Here is a 15633-nt window from a genome sequence, read left to right on the forward strand (position 1 = left end):
ACTGCTTAATCATCTTCTTTACTTCATTCAGTATCAGCATGTAGCATTCTTTGGTTGCGACCTGATCTCCCCAAAGATTAATAACCTCCTTATCGTCTGGGGACAAGCATCACATCACCTGATAAAGGGTGGACGGGACCCCGTTCATTTGATGGATCCAACCTCTTCTCATAATGAGATTAAAAGAAGGGTGGATGTCTGTTAGAACAAATTTTTCCTTTAATGTCCTTTTTTGCTACAGTGACAGATAGATTAATTACCCTGGGGTCCACCTTTGTGCCATCGAACCCCATCAAAGGACTAGAGGTGGGTCGAATTGATGATGACGGGATCTCCAATTGCTCAAAGATCACCTTTGTGATAATATTGGCACTGCTACCTGGGTCTACCAATACTCTTTATTCTTGTAATTTGCCACCAGAAGACTGATGACTAGCGGATTCTCGTAGAGAAACTGAACTCTGGATAAATCTCCATCGCTGAACCTAATAGTGATACTACCTGAAGTGATAGTGTTTACCGAGGATAGCTTCCTTAGCTCGTGAGAAGTCCTCAGTCTGGATTGGTACACCTCTTCTGACTCTTGGTCGTCTTCTAACCTCCCATGTATTGCATGGATAACCTTTACTTGATTTCCCTCTACTTTTCGAGGATTGACCTCCCGAGGCTTCATGTACTCTTTTGGTGTGAGGTAGTCTGCCAACTCACCTTTGGTTATCATGTTTTCCACTTGCCTCCTAAGGGATCTACAATCATTGGTTATATGCCCGTAATCCTTATGGTAGGCGCAGTGCTTGCTCTTGTCCCTTTGCTCCAAGGGTTACCTCATTGGCTGAGGGGCTGCCCTCTTCTCAGGTACCTGAGCGATCGGTGCTGAGGCATGCTGCCTTCTTTGACTTTTCAAACTTGAAGCTTTTTCCCAAGGCTTATTTTTTACTGTGACGAGGGTGGCATGCTGTACTCGATGGGCTACATTCTCCTCAAGTCGAATGTAGATATGTGCCCTAGCATTGAGAGTCTGCATGTCTGGAGGGGAATATTTGACTAGGGAGGTATGGAACTTGGTACCCTGAATCATACTGATCTTAAATGTCTCTATAGCAGTCTCAAGATGATAATCTGTTATTTCTAAGGCCTCTATGTTAAATCTGGATAGGTATTGTGCTAAGAACATAGCGCATAAGGTTTTGTAGTTTGCGATGGATTTGTGTGGCCTATTATTGAACCATTCCAATGCAGCTCCCGTTAAACTAGTCGAAAAAACCTTACACATGAACGCATCATTGTGATTGTCTAATGCCATCTTCTGTAAGTAATGATCGAGATGACGGGAAGGATCTCATGTGTCATCAAACTGAGTGAAGGAAGGCATAATGAATTTCTTTGGTCTGTCAGTATGGTATATATCATCGGTGAACGGAGTTTTCACCAGAAAGTTCTTATGCTCTCTGGCCATCTCGTCTGAACCCTTAGGAGCCTTTCTCATCAAAGGCCTCCTATATGCCAGCACCATCCAAAATACCATTAGTCCATACCGTAAGCTTACGGCTGGACTCGGCCTGTTCGTCCTGCATGCAATGATGATGATTGTTCGTAGCGAGCACCTTAGTCTTTGTCATCTGCTCTTGCTGAACTTCGTTAGGCCGAACGTTATTAAGCCGTGCCTCATTAGCCTGAGGCTCGTTAACTGGAGGAATGTTTTGATTGGGGGAGGTGCTGTCGCATCACTTGGTGATGGCTGCGGTGCTAACTGAGCCATCGCCGTTTGAAGGGCATCGTTTTAATATTGAAGCAATGCAATCTGAGCTGTGCTAGCTTGTTCACCTGACAAAGTGTTTCGAATTGGTGCAAGAATTATTCTCGCATCTTTTGCATCAACTCCATCTGTTGATCATCTATTACTACGGATCCTCCGATTGACATTCCAGATCGTAGTAGCATAAAAGAATTGAATCAATTGTGGGAGTATATTTTTATACGTTCCCACAGACGGTGCCAAAGTGTAGGTGCAAAATTTCAATCAACTAAAATAGTTAAAAGGAAAAAATACAACTCACCTAAAGAAAATAATAGACAGCAATAATTATTTAGAGAAAAACGTATATTGCTCAATGATCTTTATTGGAGGTCTAGGCCTCTATTTATATACAAAAAGATGGTAGAATTATAGTAGGACTCGCATTGCTTGCCCTCTAATACATTCCATATACAGTGTTCTTTCCTATAATGTCGTTTCCTTCTATATTTCTTTCCATGCCAGATTTCTCCTTTTGTAGAACTTCCTTATATGAAGGATCCATTATTTGGTAGGACTAGTTCTGTCTTTAAATGAATCTGGGCCGAATACAACTTGGTCCAACTGACTTTATTAACGGGCTGAAAGTTCAACATTGGTGATCTTGGGCCGTTAGTGATTTTATCTGGGCTTGAATAGGGCTAGGCTTTTGTAACCCGCCAAGAGATAAAAAATAAAACTTCTGTTGTGGCTACGTGGCTGGCTTTTATTGGAGGGGGATTTTTCCCTCCACACTTAGCATTATGTAGGGAAAGTTAGGGTTGATCCTAATTGCATAATAGATGGAATACAATATACTATTCAGAAGGATCTTGACTATATTGTGAGTAGATTGAAAGTGGGAATGGCAAAGAAGATGGCTTTAAAAATTATTAAGGGTAACCATAAAGAACAGTTTGCAAGAGCTAGACATTATTGTAAGTTGATTCTTAAAACAAATCCTGGAAGCGTTGCTCATGTAAGAACAATGTCATATAGTGATGAAGGTTGTTCATTCTATAGGATGTTTTTGTCCTTAGAAGCAATGTGGAGATGATTCTAAGAAGGATGTAAACCATTTATTGGTCTGGATGGATGTTTCCTTAAGGGACCCTATCAGGGCCACCTGTTGTGTGCAGTTGGTAGGGATGCCAACAATGGTTTCTTCCCTATTGTAATTACTTGTGTTGGGTCAGAATGTAGAGACACTTGGGAATGGTTCTTAAATGAACTGATGGGTTTGGTTGGCAACTATGAAGACTTCAGATTTATCTCAGATAGACAGAAGGTATCCAACTTGTTTTCATATCATATATTTTTAATATCATATAGTTTTAATATCATATATTATATTCTTGCATATATTTATTTATTGATTTATGTTTTTTTAGGGACTGGTTGAAACATTTGAAAACAGGTACCCTGGAGCAGATCTTAGGTTTTGCCTGAAGCATTTGTATGATAATTTCAAACTCAGATTTAGAGGTGGTGCAAAACTAAGGACTTTGTATTAGAATGCAAACACTGTATACACTGACTCTTAGTTTGAGCTTACAATGCAAGAAAAGAAGGATGTTGACAAGAATGCATTTGACTGGTTAATGAAAGTATCTAAGGAGGTGTGGGCAAGGTCATCATATACTGGGAAGAGTAAAAACAGTTTATGTGTTAACAACATGTGTGAGTCTTTCAACAATTACATCGGCAAAGCAAGGTTGAAACCCTTAGTGTATATGTTTGAAAATATTAGAAAAGAACTAATGATAAGGTTTGAAAAAAATAAATAGCTGATGGATAAGGTAAATTAATTGTTATGCCTAAGGATTGTGGAAAAGTTATAAAAGAATTCAGAAGATATAAAAAGATTGCATGTTGAGGCTGCTGGAAATGGCAAGTATCAGGTGGAAAACATTTCATACCTAGATGCAGGGGTTAGTGATTACATAAATGTCTTAGATAAAACCTGTTCATGTAAGTATTGGGATATTAGTGGCATACCATGCCCCCATGCAATTGCTGTGGCAGTATTTAGAAGGGATGATCCACAAACATATGTTAACCCTTACTACTATAAGGATTCTTACTTCAAGTGTTATGGTCATGTGATAACACCAGTCTCATTGAGGAATACGAGAAGAGAAGTTGGCACTTCCCGTATATTGCCACCACCTATTAAGCCTCAACCAGGAAGACCTAAAAAAAATAGAAATAGAGGTCCAACTGAGGGCCCTAAAACTAATGTTGTAGGGAAGAAAAAGGAAAAATTGTGGTGCACTAGATGTCTTCAAAAGGGGCACAATGTAAGAACTGGTAAGTTAGCTGAACCTGTGAAAAGACCACGTAAAAGTAATGGTGGAACACCCCCACTTCTGAGGTATACAGGTGGTATAGGTGGTGGTAGGGATGAGACTCTTAGTACTAGGGTTGGAAGAGGTGGTGCCAGTGTTGCAAGTGACTCTGTTGGTACTAGTATGGGTGGTAGAGGTGCTAGTAAAGATAAAGGTAAAGGCCTTGCTAGGGGTGGCAAAAGTAGAAGTGGTGTTGTTGCCACTACTGCAGGGATTTTGATGCTACTAGAGCTGTAGCTAGGGTTGCAAGTGATAAGGCAGGTGCTTTTAGGGCTGCAAGTGGTTTCATGGCTGCTGCTAGGAATGCAGGTTAATTTATGGATGCTACAAGGGCTACAAGTGATATTATGGCTACTGTTAGGGCTGCAGGTGGTTTAAGGGTAGCAAGAGGTGGTTCTAGCATAAGATATCATGTTGGTGATCATTCACAGGTATATAAATTCTGTAACTATCAACTTCTTTATCATAAGATATGATAACTATTAACTTGTTTGATAACTATTAACTTGTTCTAGTAGGCATCATCATGTTCTATCAAATCTGTAACTATCAACTTGTTCTAGCAGGCATCATCATGTTCTATCAAATCTGTAACTTTCAACTTGTTCTATAATTTTTTTTTTTTAATAGGCATCATCATCTAGCCGCCAACATCAAGTGGTTGAAATAGATTTCCCATCAACACAAGGCACACAAGATTGATTGGTGATTAAGAAAATTTTTGTGAATGAGGTAAGTAAGTGGCTTAAGACAAATCTATTTTTTCAAGTTGTTGTTGATGGAACATCAACTGATGGCTGCCTTTAATTTTTTTGCAGGTTGATGGATCTTAAACTCATACTTGCAAGTGAACCTCAATATTTTTATAAGATAGACCTCATACTTTTTGTTTATGGACTTCTTTATTGATTGATGTAATATTTGTAAGAGGATCTTAAAGTAATGGTTGTAACTTTGCAATTGATGATGTTATTTTTATGGACCTCATAGGTGGTTGTAAATTTGCAATGGATGATGTTATTTTTGTGGACCTCATAGGTGGTTGTAACTTTGCAATGGATGATGGTTGTAACTTTGCAATGAATGATGGTTGTAACTTTGCAATAGATGGAGATGATTTTTGTATGATGCATAGTCCTTTTAAGCAGTAGGTTATTGTAATGTGAATGGAATGCAATGTTATTATCATATTGTCCTTTTGAGCAGCAGGTTATTGCAATGTGGATGGAATGCAGAGCAGGTTATTGCAATGTGGATGGAATGCAGTGTTATTATCATATTGTAAATAGGTTATTGCAATGTGAATGAAACAATGCCATATGCAATGTGAATGGAACAATGCCATATTCAATGTAAATGGTTCAATTACAACATAATGCAACCATTTCATTCCACCTCTTACATTCATAAAACATGAAACACAATACAAAAACAGAAGTTCCACCACTTAATAAAACAGAAGCACCAGATAAACAAAACAACTCTTTATCTCCTTAACAAAGAACACACCACAGCAAAAACACATAAGATGATACAGGCTGCAATAAGAACCATCATAAATTTCACTCTTTCTTCCATAGCTTCTACATACAACCTCAACTAAGTAAGATCATATTCTAATACCCTTTCAACATGTTGTCGAGTCTCAAATAAGTTGCCTTCAATTTAAATGGTTTCTGGTGAAATTGGATAACACCATCTCTAAAATCCACATTCTTTGTTGCGACATTTATAGTACAGCTTTCCCAAATTGTTATTATCGTTCTTCCCTGTTACCAATACTTCAGCTAATTCCCGACAATCACAATAAAGATTCTTATACCTCAAATTTTGACTACCACCAGATCGAATGCTCGAGGCTGACATTATGTGATTAAAATCTACAAATCATACCAAAATTGAATTTTTATATATGAATATATATAAATATTATGCATTGAGAATAAATTTTTGTACCAAAAATTACAAATCCTACCAAAATTGAATTTAAATATATGAATATATATAAATAGTATGCATTGAGAATAAATTTTTGTACCTTCAATTGTGGTGTTGAATGCTACGAAGATGGATTACAAGGCTTTCTTTCTAGGCCTTCGATTGCAGAGAGTAAAAAGAAAGTTGGACTTACTGCTTTCCTTTCCTTTTAGGGCTTCGATTGCACCCAGTAAAAGGGAATGATTGCACACAGTAAAAGGATTTCCTTTCCTTTTAGGGCTTCGGAGCTTCGCGGCCTCCCCCTTCCCTTTCCATTTAGGGCTTCAGAGATTAGGGCTTAAGAGATTTGCACACATGACAGTACACAAGTTTATATATATACATATATATACATAGTGCACACGCTTATATATATAATATAACACAGAGGACAGGGGAAGGGGTATTTTAGGGGAAAAAAAATTTTTGATAAGCTCGTGTTGGTCACGCGCTACTATCCAAACAGTTGGTTAACGGGTTTGAACGAAAAGGGAGCAATGTGATGATGGTTTATAGTTGAAGGGGATATTTAATTTTAGTGGGGGCATTTTGGACGAAAACATTAGTACAAGGGAATTATGTGATTTTTCCCCCTTTTTTTTTTTTCTCATTATGTTTCTCTCTCTAATATTTCAAGCATTCTAAAGAAACAAAAAGTGGTGAACGATCTGGTTGGTGTTGCCGGCGGTAGGGGAGTTCAATTTGGGTCTCTCTCTTAGTCTCTTTTTCTTTCTCACAAGATGAAGACCCATTTTTCCGTACAAAACAAAGAAGGGTAAAGTGGAACAGGAGAGGGAAAAGGGTGGTGAATGGTGGATCCGAGAAAAGCGAACGGAATCAAAGAGGTAAATAAACAAGTCGTCGGAGCAGAGGAGGACCGCTGGTTGGGAAGCTGATGAAAACAAAGATGGGTTGTTGGCTGGAGATTCAACCAATTATATGTATTGTGTGAAAAGAGAAGATGATTTTAATTGATAAGAAGTAATTGCAGTAGATGAAATATTGAAACAGAGAAGAGAAGAAAACAGAAGGAATACAGCACTTAGAATTTTCAGACAACCAGCATATACATGGACTACAACCCACCTTCCTATATTTATACAATGACTTGTCTTCCGATTTTCAAAGTACCCTTTACTGTTCTAACATTGGCAACTCAAACACGACAATAATGAGGTCTAGCACTAGGACTCTACACATACAAAGGCTATCAAATCATCTGCTGATGTACAACACACAATTTATTCAACATTTAGCCTACAAAGTCCTCTTTACTGTTCAACTCAAACATGGACTTTGAACTTCTAATTTTGCACTAATCAATAACAGCCATCATTCAATGTAGACTTTTTATTTTTCATTTCAACATTTTAACACGGTCCCGTGTTAATATGGAGATTGCCGGACAGATAAGGGTTTTGCCAAGGCTTGAGAGCTCGCGCCGTTGCTTGAGGGCTCGTTGGATTGAGCTTAGTCGTGGTTGCTTCGAGCTACGCGGTTGGGTCAGTTGAAATTAGGTCCGGTGTTGCTCTGCTCTGGTTTTGATCTGCCTGAACTTCCTCTATCGTCTCGTTTAAGCTTTTCCGGTTGTCAATGGAGCATACATTGCTCGTCAATACATATGTATACATATTCAGGCCATAGACACCACATATTCAAACTTGTTTCACCGCCGAACACTTTGCCGTCGCCTTAATACAGACCGCCGTCCGCCGTTCTGTTCATCCATGTTCGCTGCCAATTCTGTTATTTTTATTCTTGTTCGCCGGTTCTGTCAATCCGCGCTTCTCGCCCTTCAGACCTTTATAATCGGCGTCGCTGCCAGTATCGAAGCTGTCTTCTGGGTCTAGCTCACTAATTGAGTATCGACCCTGGACCCATCTTTCCTTGCTCGCCGAACAATCCTGCCGCCTTCTTCACCGCCGTTCAGTCGCTTAATCGGTCAGTTCAATCTCACCGTCCAGCTTGCCGTTTCTCATTATTTCTTGCAGGTAAAACAGCTTCAAGACCGGCGAGGGCGGGCCACGGTCGGGGCTTGACGAGAAAGTGTTGATGCATCAGGTGTTATGGGTTTGTTGATATGAGAGCATCATTGTCCTTTCTGGGTTTGGGTGGTGTTCTCTGAGATTTAGAGAGAGGAGAAAAAGAGAGGAGAGAGGAAAAGATTCCAAAACTTTAACAAGTGGACTGTCACGTAATAAACCACGATTCTGCCCAGAAGATCGGTCTAAATTGTCTGCCTGCTTACCACGACCCATAAAATTATGACCTTCAATACTCTTCAATGTGACCACTTTCTTCAATCTTCATCGCTTTCCTTCTCGACTCCACTTAATTGTTAAATCTTATAATCGTCTATATGTGTGTGTGTGTGTATATATATATAGGGAGATTCATATACTCCATATATGAATCAGTCGAGATCTAGGGTTTAACGGAATTGCATGTGTTGCTTCGGTTCCAAATCCATTTATTTAAAGAACAATAATATTGTACATCTAGAAGGGCTGCAAATTACCTAAGCGGAGCCTTAGGTTATTAATTAACCAAAATTTTAAATAAGGCAGACGATGAGATGAATGAAACGATAGAGAGGAAAAGGAAACAGTTGTAAAAGATTAGTATTAGGTAGTAGAAGATAAGTTTGGTAGCTTAGCTTAGGTAAAATATTTATTTATTGTATGATCATTATATACGCTATATATAGCTTCAAATATAAGCTATATATATATATATATATGTATGTATTCTTCAAATAAGTTATATATTAATCAACTAAGGATACAAATTCCCTCGCCAAGGCAAATGTTAATGAAGGGACGAAGATGGAAGAAAAGTTTGACATTGAAGATGTCGAAGGGCTTTAATTTTAGTGATTTCAAGACATCTCCTCACTAAAATTAAATCCCTTCAACGTCTTCACTTTCTTTAATATATCCTGCCAATTCCATCAATATCATCCAGTTAAGTACTTTCTTTCTTTTGTTTGGCCTCGCCTGCATATATATATATAGTATATTGTGTAGGATTATATATACATGCTTCTTCGATTTCTTCATAAAAGTCGTGATATTATATATATAATTAATATGTTTGCATGTCGAGGCATAAACTTTTTTTTTCCTAATCAATTCATCCAGCTACTTAATTATATCCTCAATTAATTGATTCAGACTTTCTTCAATTATTATTATTTATCAGCTTCTCGATCGACTCGTTGGAAGATGGGTACGTTCATTAATTAATATTTTTGTGTTTTGATGATCGATTATTTTCAATTGTACCAATTCATATTATTATTTTTTTGATAAGTAATTGTACCAATTCTTATTAAAAGCTGATCGAGATGGTTTTGTTTAATTTTCTTATTTCATTGGTTATTTATTTGATTAATGCAAAGACAAACAAATTTTGATTTTTTTTTTTTATTTTTATTTTTCTTCTAAGTATGTGGAAAGTAAGACGAGAATTAAGCCAAAGAAGATAAATTATAGGCTCGGATAAGCTAGCTGGACATTTTCAAATTAGTTTCTTTTTCTTTTTCCTTAAAGCTATTGTTCTTAGGTTTTGAATTCCTCTATATTGATATGGGTATTGAGTTGTTCTTGATTATTTGGGTTTTGTTCTTTATTTTCTTCTGGTATTGATTGAATTGTTCTTTAAGTCTGTGGTTTTTATTTACGTTTCAGGGTTGTGATGCTTCAGTTCTATTAGATGACAGGAATGGGAATAAGAATCACTCGATGGAAAAGAATGCAATTCCGAACACGACGTTCAAGGGATTTAATTATGTAAAATTGTAAATATCATCAAAGAGGACCTGCCCAGGCGTTGTTTCTTGTGCTGACACTCTAGTTCTGGCTACTAGAGATGGTGTTGTTATGGTGTGCACCACCCTTAGGCTAGTTTGGTGTGCAGGAATGAAATAGGGTGGGAATGAAATGAAGTTGAGAATAGAATGAGAATGAGAATGGAATGGGAATAACCATTCCATTCTAGTGTTTGGGTGCAAACATGGGATGCTGTAAATATGGAATGATGATTCTAATTCCCGTGTTTGGTTGAACCAATTTAAAAGTTAGAATGAAATTAATTTAACTTAAAAAAGAAAATAAAATAAATTTAACAAAAAAAATTAATTGTAAGAAAAGAAATTGGGGCAAGCAAGATTAGGGCAAAAGACGCCGTTGAGAAGAAGCATGGAAAGGGAATAAAGAAATTTAACTTATAAATAAATAAATTTATCAAAAAAATTAACAGTGGCGGGGTTGTGATGATGACGATAGCAGCGAGCAAGGGTTGTGATGATGGTGGCTGCGGAGCAAGGGTTGTGATGATGGCGGTAGCTGGGTTGTGATGATGATGATGGCAGCCGGAGTAAGGAGATGATGATGGCGGCGGAGCAAGGGTTGTGATGATGGCGGCGGCTGGATTGTGATGATGATGATGGCGGCCGGAGCAAGGAGATGATGATGATGGCGGCGGCTGGGTTGTGATGGGTTGGAAGATGATGTTGGGTGGGAAGAGGACGATGTTTATAAAAGAGATAATAATATGTTTTTTAATTTTAGGCATAATTTTTTTAATCCTAGTGGGGATGGAATGCTCATTCCGTTGGTAGAAAGATGGAATGATTTAGGTGGAATGACCATTCTCTGAGAATGGTGAAGAATGATGATTCCACTTTTAATAGCCCACACCAAACACAAGAATGGAAAGAAAAGCATTCTATTCCCTCTTATTTGATTCCATTCAACCACACCAAACATGGCCTTAATCTTTTATTTTTTCTTTATTCCATTCATTTATGGGATTCTGTAAAGTATATAACCACTTCTAAAATGCCGAATCACACTGTTTTTGTTTCAGCTTTATTTGTTCTTTAATGAAGTTTTTTGGTTCCTTTACATACATTTGCTGTTTTGTAATGTCTATTATTACTCTAATTGTTATTTCTAACGTCCAGCTATCTTATCCTAGCCTAAAATTTATCTTGATCAATTTTCAGAATATTTTAGTACTGCTGTTTTGCTTGTTTAGTTCTCTGATTTCGATCTTCTGATTTTCTACTTAATTATATTCTCTGTTATTCAGTTCTGATTCCTGCTGCTAAGTTTTTGTTGGAAATTATAGGCAGGGGGTCTACACCATCCCGTGCTGATGGGAAGGAGAGATAGTGACCAGTCCTACTTTGCAAGGGCCATGGCCGAAATTCCAAGGCCAGATGGGAATATAACAGAAACAATGCGGTTGTTTGCCCTAAGAGGATTTAGTGAAAGGGAAACTGTTGCACTTCTAGGTATTTACTAAAAAGACTTTATGGTTTTCAAATGCTCAAAAGTGTATTCTCTTGAGCAAAATGATTATGGTTGAATTGGTTCTTTTGTTTGTTAAAGGTTTGGCAAAATTGGCTGTCAATACATTCAACCTAGATTGAACAACTTCTTGGGGACTGGACAGCCATATCCATCCATTGCCATTGATTACATTGACGTTGTGAGATCTAAATGTGAAGACGGTAACAGCAGTGCCAGGAATGGTGCTCCTTCGCCCATTGAATCAAGGCTATGAGTGAGTTGACTGGGGGAGGTTTGACTTATTATCAGCAGCTGTTATCTTCTATCCCTTCTGGATCAGGGTTCGGCTCTCATTATTATCAGAGTGAGTTTGCTTAGAGGGAGAGGACTCCTCTTTGCAGACCAGCAACTTATGGCAAACGAGAAGACAGCTGAAGTTGTTAGAGACTACGCTTCTTCTGATGCAACCATATTTAGGATGGATTTTGCCAGGGCCATGGTGAAGTTGTCAAACCTCAGAGTGCTTACTGGATCTCAAGGACAGGTCCGACTCAATTGCTCATTGCTGTACTTTCTAAGAAGTAGAACCAACCAATATAAACCGTATATATTGGTGGCCATTTAGTACGCTTCAGATATACTCCTCTCTCTCTTGATGTCTGATAGAAAAAACATATAACACGTAAATGCTATTTTCATGCCTACCATGTTGGTTGCCATTTAGTACCAACTTGTGAATTATTGATGGATGTTTTGCCATTTAGTACTACTGGATTATTGATGGATGTTTGGTCAAAGAATATGAAAATGAGAATACGAGTCTCTAATCAATAGAAGTAGAGAATTACTGGTTTCTATCTTTCTGTATCTTTCTTACTCACACAATAACATCTTTTTCTTACATATGTATGATTTGTAATGTGTTTGCTAAATCTAGATTTGTATAATGTCTGCATGTAGATGATATATAATATATGTCTACATTATATATATTGAATACATAGATGGGATCTGTAGACTGTAGCTATGAATTATCCCTTACTGGTTGGTGTATAACATTAATTCGTCGTGATTACGTGCCCTTTGTTTAGGCTGAGCATTTCGAATTTGGGGGTTTTATAGTTTTTACCTAAACTAAGAAGGTTTTCATGATAAAAATTCTGTATATGAATTGATTACTGATGTTGGTTCTACCACTAATGTTATGATTTACAGATTTGCATATATCAGTTTGTTGTTTACACTTATGTTTGGGGGAGTACCTTCTGCTAAAACATTAGTTCATAACTTCTCAGCTTCTCTGTGGCCTCACGTACATCTATCTGTAGTTCTGTACTCCTACTAAGTGTGGCCTCTCACACAACATGCAAATTAGCTTAATACCTCATCTAGGCAGAGAGAGTCATATGAAACAATTAATTAGAGTCTCATATTACATTTGATCAAGTTTGTTGTGTAATGCAATGTTACAAGAGACCAAGTAGTTATTGTTTCTAAATATAATGATCATGTGCAATACATGCCCATGCTAGAGTTTGAATAGTTGGACTAAGCAGAAATGACAAGACTCAACTCAATAGATCATGTTTTTTCATTGCTGTTCAATCCATAGTTCTATTTAAGCCATGTTCTTAACCATCTTAAACCTTGTTCATTTTGATCTTCCCCTTCTCATTATTCTCCTTATTTATTTATTTATTTTATCTTTTCACTTGTGTACTTATTGATTTGTAGTGTATATTGCTAAACCAACTAGTTGGTTTTTCTCTCGTTTTGTCCTCAATTTGTGCTAATTTTACTGTTCCATGAATGTTTTCATACATATGTTGTCTTTATTTATTTAGTTATTTTGTGCTACATACCAAAAAAACAACGTCAGCATTTCTTACACGCATTTTGTGAACATATATAGAACGTTTGAAAACCCTCTTCTTTGCCCCTCCCAGGCTCTCACATGACACTCCATTTTATTTTATCACATTTTCTCTCTAATTAATTTCTAACTAGTCCCAAGATATACTATCCAAAAGACGTCTGTTTTTTTTTTTTTTTTTACTTCACATGTACTTTTCTTCCACACTTTGGCTCGAGCCCCTTTCATTCTCGAGGTTATACCATTAGGTTAGATACCTTTGGTTAATTCCTCCTACTTTCTTTTACTTCCATTTGTAAATTCTCCTCCTTAACCTATAAGGAAATCTTTGTTGGAAAGGTTTTTAACTATTAAAATGAAATACCTCTGGTCTTAGGAGTCATGTAACAGACCAGTTTTTTTATGTAAAATTTCCTTAATTAGAAGTTCCCTGTTTGACAGACGAAACCAATTAATTCCATTGTCACAGGACAGAACATAAAAAATTGGATCATAAAACAATTGCCAATAAGCAATTAGTTATCATCAAAGACATCCATGTGGATCAAAACTTAAATCGTCATGCATCTAATGACAATATACATCATACGAAATATTCCTTTGCTACACAACAGAACATCAATAATGGATCATAAAACAAAACAACTTAAGATTTGTACTATATGACACACAACACCAAGTGAACCTCAAAACACAATCCTAAATATTCAATCAAAAGAAAGACATGCATATGCTATGTTTGAGAGTATCAAATTTAAGCTGTATGACAATGAAACATTCATTCATTCATTATAATCTGACCACCTTAAAGAAAAGAAGCAGCAAGCAAGCATATATATATATAATCTTACAGACTATATTATAAAATAACCAAATATGCAGGAAAAGAAAAGATAATCATACCAAAGAATATGGTACCCTTAATTTGATGATGGTGATGGAATAGCCACAATTAAGAAGTGAGAAAGTGAAGACCCAAGGGATTTAATTTAATTGATATGATCAAGGCCGGCCCTGAGATCGATCAATAAATTAAATCCTTGAGGGTCTTCAATGTCACACTTTTCTTCAATCTTCAATGGCTTAATTTCATCAATTTCTTCTCTCTCTTGCACGTAGTATTTGCCTCCGACGGCAGGTATTCCGGCCCATGAACACCTTGCCCAATTTTATTTCATCGCCTCTTTATATACATACATAGGTGTAGGGTTTACGTTTCCTCTCAGCCTATATTTGAAGCTATATATACACACCGATTATAAATATACATATACATTCATATATGGCGTAGGTTTTACGTTTCCACTTAGCCTATATCTGAAGTACAATACTTACCTACTCACTGGTGACTAGAAAGTAGATGGTTACCCATGATATCATGGACAAAAATTAGTAAAACACGTGTCCTTACAATATAAAATAATAAAAATTAAAAGATTTAAGAGGTTATTTAGATTAAACCCAATGTGATCCAATTCAAACTCTCTTCCCCTCTCTCAACGCTACTCATTTTGTCCGGGAGTGAATGAGAAGGGGATTTTATCGAAAAAAAACATTTTAAGTTAAAATTCTTAAATAAAATAATATTAGAAGATACAAACAAAACTCTGAATGATAAATAAAAAGAATAATTATAAATGTAATAATACATAGATATTTGCTTTCTGCCAAAAGAAAAAAAAAGATCATAAATAAGTAATAACAATCTATATGAAATCATGTGAATAAGAATTTATGTAATTTAGTGTACTTTAGATAAAAATAATTGATAAGTATATATAAGAATTATCTATTAAATACCACTATTAACAGATTAAGGTTTTGGCGGAATAGTTTAAGAAAGAGAAAGAGATGGAGAGTTAAATTAGAATTTGATTTGCATCCAAACATCCATTTGGATTGAGCGGATAAGCATTCAAATTTTTTAATTTTTATTATTTTCTATTTTAGGGACACTTGTCACATTACCTTTGCGCTACATCAGGAGGAGTAAGCATGTACTTCCTACTCACAAGTATTGTCCATATTTGAAGCTATATATGCTTGTATATATGTAACGTAGCGTATTAAATACATAATCATACAATAACAGCTATTAAACTTATGATTTATCTACAACTGTTTCCTAATTTTCCTCCATCCTTTCCCTATCCCTCTTTGCCAGGTAAAAAAATAAATAAATAATTAACACAATTATTATATTAATTTGTATTTATTATTAATACTGTCATTATAATACATTAATGCAGGAAATTAATATATAATATGATATTAATAGTGAGTAGATCATGTTTACAAAATTACATAAAGAAGGATAAAGTGGGAAAAAATTAAAAACCTCAAACCCAATATAACATTACTTTA

The 15633-nt window shown here is 36.3% G+C and overlaps 1 pseudogene; it reads left to right on the forward strand.

The window, feature by feature from the left end:
- The first annotated feature begins 4439 nt into the window (after positions 1-4439).
- Positions 4440-12174, forward strand: LOC132281942 (putative Peroxidase 48; annotated as a pseudogene).
- The last annotated feature ends 3459 nt before the right edge of the window (positions 12175-15633 follow it).

The sequence above is a fragment of the Cornus florida genome, unplaced genomic scaffold (assembly GCF_030987335.1).
Source record: "Cornus florida cultivar Cherokee Brave unplaced genomic scaffold, ASM3098733v1 CherokeeBrave_3.0.0_Hap2_Chr11, whole genome shotgun sequence".
NCBI lineage: Eukaryota > Viridiplantae > Streptophyta > Magnoliopsida > Cornales > Cornaceae > Cornus > Cornus florida.